This window comes from Orycteropus afer, unplaced genomic scaffold, assembly GCF_000298275.1.
Source record: "Orycteropus afer afer isolate SDZICR_OR568_19922 unplaced genomic scaffold, OryAfe1.0 scaffold01383, whole genome shotgun sequence".
Taxonomy (NCBI): domain Eukaryota; kingdom Metazoa; phylum Chordata; class Mammalia; order Tubulidentata; family Orycteropodidae; genus Orycteropus; species Orycteropus afer.
Genome location: NW_006922970.1, coordinates 42218 through 48448, shown reverse-complemented (window position 1 = coordinate 48448; position 6231 = coordinate 42218). Strand labels below are relative to the sequence as shown.

The following is a 6231-nucleotide window of genomic DNA, read 5'->3' as shown; positions in this document are numbered from 1 at the left end:
TCACCAAACTTATTCAACTTGTATCCTGAGCAAACAATCCAAGAAGCTGGATTATATGAAGAAGAACATGCCATCAGGATTGGAGGAAGACTCATTAACAACCTATGATACACAAGTCACACAACTTTTCTTGAAAATGAGGATGACTTGAAGTACTTACTGATGAAGATTAAAGACTAAAGTCTGCAGTATAGATTGTACCTCAATATAAAGAAAACAAAAATGCTCACAACTGGTCTAATAAACAGCTTCACAGTGGATGGAGAAAAGATTGAAGTTGTCAAGGATTTCACACTACCTGGTTCTACAATCAACACCAATGGAAGCAGCAGTCAAGACATCAGACCACATATTGCAGTGGTAAATCTGCTGCAAAACACCTTTTTCAAGTGATGAAGAGCAAAATTGTCTCCTTGATACTAAGGTGCACCGAATCCAAGCCATGGTATTTCAACTCATCTCTTATGTGTGTGAGAGCTGGACAATGAATAAGGAAGGGCAAAGAAGAGTTGATGCTTTTGAGTTGTGGTGTTGGAGAAGAATGCTTAGAGTACCATTGTCTGCTAAAAGGACTAATAAATCTGTCCTGGAAGAAGTGCAGCTGGAATGCTCCTTGAAAGTGAGAATGGCCAGACTTCGTCTCACCTACTTTGGTCATGTTGTCAGAAGGAACCATTCCCTGGAGAACCATATCGTGTTTGGTAAAGTGGAGAAGAAGAGGAAGGCCCTCCATGAGAATGAGAGAAACAGTGGCTACAATGAAGGGCTCAGGTATAGCAAGGATCATGAGCCTGGCACAAGACCAGGCAGTGTATCATTCTGCTGTGCATGGGGTCTCTATGGGTTGGAGATGATTCAACAGCACCTAACAACAACAAGAACATGACACAATTTACACTTTTTAAAAATCTACAAAATATAACTATAGGTAAATATGTGCATTTATATTTGTTGTAAATATATGAGATGTGTAGACCATATGATCCTCAGCATACATGACCATGAGACCAGAACTATATGATCCCCAGCTACCACTTTCAACCACTTGGAGGGGGATCAGTGCAGGAGATCCTAGTTAGAGTGGTAGAAACAATGTGGAACAAAACTCAAAATCATTAAAAAAAAAAAAAAAAAAGACCAGGTTTGCTGATGTGATAGAGCCTGGTGAGAGCCCTGAGACTATGGCCACTATTTACCCTCACCTTTCAGGTCTGGAGCTGAACTCACTTCTGTGGCTTCCACCCAAACTGCAGACAGACATATGGGGGTGAACATTTCCATTAGGCAGATACACTCCTTGGAATGATCAATCATGGGAGAAAAGAAGAGCACTGTTAGCACAGGGAGACAGCTGGGGATGGGAGAGTGGGAGTACATGGGAGAGAAGGACAGAGCATAGGTAATTACAGGGAGGAAGTGGGAAGAGAGCTGTTACATTGTGGGGAATTGCAGTCAATGTCATGAAACAAAATGTATATGAAATGCTGTATGGAAAATGAATTTGTTCTGTAAGCTTTCACCCAAATAACAATAAAAATTAAATTCAAAATAAGAGAGAGACATCTTTCCTCTTCAGCACTTTAAAGAGATCTGTTGTTGCAGATTTGCCCAGTGTAATATGTTGTCAGATTTCTTGACTGCTGCTTCCATTGGTGTTACTTGTGGAAACAAATAATATGAAATCTTTGACAACTTCAATCCTCTCTCCATTTATTGAGATATTGCCTACTTGTCCAGTTGTGAGGATTTTCATTTTCTTTATGTTGTGGTGCAATCCATACTGCAGACTGTAGTCTTTAATCTTCATCAGTAAGTGCTTCAAGTCATCTTCGCTTTCAGCAAGCAAGGTTGTGTCATCTGCATATTGCAGGTTGTTAATGAGTCTCCAATCCTGATGTTGTGTTCCTCTTCATATAGTCCAACTTCTCAGATTATTTGCTCAGAATACAGATTGAATAAATATAGTGAAAGGATACAACTCTGACACACTGTCTTCCTGATTTTAAACAATGCAATATTCCCTGGTTCTGTTTGAATGACAGCCTCTTGGTCTATGTACAGATTCCTCATGAGCAAACTAAGTGGGTACAAATATGGATCTCTTCCAGTTAGTTGGCCAAGTAGCTGTCTTCTAAATTTCTTGGCATAGATGAATAAGCACCTCTGGCATGGCATCAGTTTGTTGAAACATCTCACTGAGTCTTCTTTCAACTCCCAGACCCTTGATTCTCACTAATTCCTTCAGTGAAGCTTTGACTTCTTCTTTAGGTACCATTGGTTCTTGGTCATATGCCACTTCCTGAAATAGATGAACATTATGCAAAGTGAAAGAAAAGAATCTAGACACAAAAGAATGCATATGTATAGGATGCCATTTATATGAAGTTCCAGGGCATGAAAAACTGATCTATGGTGGGCTGAGTTTGATTGAGAAGGGACACAAGGAATTCTTATGGGATGATTTTCGTGTTCTGTTACTTGGTGGAGTTTGGATTGCAGCTCTATGTATTTGTCAAAACCCAACAAATGTATACCACTATTTATGCATTTCCTTGTTTGAAACTTTTGCCTCAAAAGGAAAAAAAAAAAAAAACTGTTACCAAATGTTGAACTCTCATTAATGATATGTATGGTGACATCTTTATGAAATGTACAGATCTTTGCAACTTGCCTTGAAATGCATAAAAAATAAGCAGGATATATAGATGATTGAATATATGGGTAATGAAATAAATGTAGTATCAAATCAATGGAAGAATGTAGAAACAGGTACATGGGCCTTCACCGTAAATTCTTTCAACTTTGTATATGTTTAAATTTTCAAATGTGAAAATTATAGCTCTGGACATAGGATAGAAAATTAATCTTGTGTAGTCAAGAATGGATATAAGAAGACCAGGTAGAAGGTGTCACTTTACAATAAAGGAACACTGTGGAATCTTGGGTATGTGTTAGAAATAGGAGAAGGAGATGTTCTAATTTAATACAAGATTTGGAGAAGGTCTGCTTACAGAGGCTAGGAAAGAGTATCAAGAGTTTTTCAATAATTGTGATTCTTGCAGGTGGATGAGGTTGAAGAAAACTGAAGGTCATACATTTAGATCTGCTGGAAGGTCCCTGGAAGATTTTTGAGCAGCTGTGCTGGCTGGGCAGTTATATCCATGGGTCCAGGGCTCAGAGGTGAGATTTGGATTGTAGCTATAAACTTGGATATCATTGGCAAATATTAATAATAAATTCAGCCAGAGTACAGATGAAATTATCAAGAGTAGAGAAGAGAGCTGTGCTGAGGCAAAGAAGAACACTGACATTTGGAAGCTACAAGCAGAGAATGAGACAACTGATAATAATAGGGAATTGAGGAGGTGCTGAACTCCTAAAAAATACTGTTTTTAAAGACAACAGACAAATCTTTCCTGCTCTGGCACAAATTTTTGGTGAAGAATTAAGACATTTTGTGAACAGAAAGAAAATAGAAATACACCTCTTTTTTTCAGGTCATCTGAGTCAAGGCCAGGTTACTAAGTCTCACCCTCTCTGCCATGCCAGGGTCAGGAGATTCGTGGACATGGTGAGCAGCCACCATCTTGGGTTCCACTACTCCACACCAAGGTAGTTGGGTGAGAGAACCAGGGTCTGGGTGAGGGTCTCCACAATAGAATATTGAGAGATACCCATGTTGGAACACACCAAGCGATGTGCTCAGGGACCCTTGCCCAAACCAGCACCTGCACCTCGAAAGAAGTAACAGTGATGCCCCCCACATGAAGCCTTGCTGCTGGTGTCAATCTCTCCCGTTCCACTGCAGACAGCCTTGGCCACGCCTCAGGGTCAGGATTTGCTAAGGTTCCACATAGAACTCTGAGCAGCCCCCATGGAGGAAGCTCCTTATTAGTAAATCTATGCCATTAGTTGCCTTCTTGCTCTTTATCCCTTGCATCTGATTCTCAAAGTCATATTTTGGAATTAGCATTCACCTGGCTTCTTCTTTTCCTTTCCAGGAGGAGGAGGTTACCTTCTGGAGGGCTGCTTTCCAACCTTGCTCTGTAGCATGTAGACGAGAGAGAATTCAGGGTGGGGCTGACTGCTGTGCACAGCACAGCAACCACCTTGCCCTTCTCTGTGGAGGCACCCGAGCCTGGGAGGATGTAGGTACAGATGATGGTGGAGTAGTACAAGGTGACCACCAGGAGGTGGAAGGAGCAGGTAGAGATGGTGTGGTGCTTGCCTGCTGCTGAGGAAATGCACAAGATGCTGGCCACAATGCAGCTGTATGAGGCCAAGGTGAGCACAAAGTTGGCCATGCCAAAGCAGACATCAGCCATGACCATTGTGAGGGGATCTCACATAGGAAGTGTCCAACGTGGTTTGGGCCCCAGAAAGTCAGTCATGTCATAAGTTCTGTGTGCACAGATGTATCAAATGCATTGACTGTCCACATGGCCATGGCCAGCAGAGTACAGAGTGGACAGCTCACTAGCTGGCAGATGACCACGTAGCAGTTGAAGGCCATGACCATGAGCAGTGGGAGCTGGGCCCCCAGGAATCAGGTCAGGAAGAAGAGCTATGTCAAGCAGCCCCCATAGGAGATGAGAGCCCCACCACCAGGCTCTCAAGCAACTTGGGAAGAACAGTGGATGTGCAGAAAATGCCCTGCTTCTCAGTGCCCATTATTCACCATTGGCAGACCCAGGCACCAAGCTGGGCTCCAGGACTCTGCATCCCGGGAACAAGAGCCTGGGGTGCAGCCAGGAAACCAAGGGCTCTGCTCTCCTGGGCAGACATCCATCAGCTTGGGGTGAGGAGGGGCATTAGAGTTGGCTTCAGACTCACATGTGCAGACACTTCAATCACAAGCATAACTGTCCAGCCAGCCTCACCCATAGCAGACTGCTCACCAAGAAATGGCCAACTCAACACAGCAGGGAGGAGTGGGAGTGCTCCTAGCCCCAGTTCCTGTCAGAGCAGCTGAGCCCACTGGTAGCCCAACCCCACTTCCAAGTCCATCCCATTTCTCCTGGGCTGGTCCAAAACCCATTCCTTAGGAGAGTGTCAGGCTCTGCAGGGCTAGGGGCAGCAGGGATGGGCACAGGTCAAGCCTCAACAGAGCTCTGTGACTTCCTTGCTGAGGCAAAAACCCTAGGACCTCTGACCCAAGTCTCTAGGTAGGGGCCCAATCAGAGGGCAACCAGATACCCCAGCACCAAGTGTCCCTTGCCTGGGGCCATTACAAACCCCAGTGGGGTTAAGAGAGTTCAAGGTCTTGCCCAGGGTGCAGATGGAATATGCTGAGGACTGCCCCAAGGTACAGTGCCCACATGTGTGCATATTTTAAATGAAGCCTTGCCTCCTCCACAGGGTAATGCAGACAGGAGACTGCACACACACAGGGACATGGGGTTAGCCTTAGTGACCTGTTGGGTGGAGCTCGAGGGTAGGAAAGTTGTGGGTTTTCTAACTGTGCTGACTGTTGGTTCATTAATGTGCTTGCCCTTTCCTTGTGCCTGTGGAAGAACAAGGACAGCACAGCCCTCAGTGAATGTCAGCACTTGGTCCACAGAAGTAGAGAGGCCGAGCCGCAGGACAAGGCTCACTGCAGGGGTTCTGCCTCTGAGAGTTCCTGACAGGCACCCTCCATTGGTATCCATTGCTTGCACATCCTTCTATTGCCTCAGCACCCAAAGCATGAAGATCCACCTGGACGCCCCCACCACTCTGCATCCCTCCTCCACATCCTCTCTACCCACACCCCCACTGCACTAGATTCACAGAAAATTCGGGGTTGGGTCCTCGCTGTGGCAGCCACCTCATACTCCCTTCAGGGACCACAACCTGCTTTGGAAATCAGCACCCTGCATGGTCCCCTCTTACTGCTAAATGAACTGCACAGATAATCAGGACAGGAGTAGATGGGTGGCAGTTTCAAACTGAAACTGTAAAAGACACAGCAAAGCACTCTAAGTCTACAACAACTCTGCGATGAGTTGGGTCCAACTCGTAGCGACCCTTCCTTAGGTTTCCAAGGTGGTATCACTATGGAAGTAGATTGCCCAACCTTCCTTCCAGGGAGTGGCTGGTGGGTTTGAACCACCAGCCTTCTGGTTAGCAGTCAGATGCCTTAGGCACTACACCACTAGAACTCCTGCAAAGCACTTTAGAGACTTCTTTTTTTTTTTTTTTTTTCCCACAGTTAAACAGGTCAGTGCAAAAAGAAATCTGCCTTTCCAGAAA

General features: G+C 44.7%; 1 pseudogene; it reads right to left on the bottom strand.

Moving 5' to 3' along the window:
- Positions 1-3953: 3953 nt before the first annotated feature.
- Positions 3954-4671, bottom strand: LOC122152068 (annotated as a pseudogene).
- Between the last annotated feature and the right edge of the window lie 1560 nt (positions 4672-6231).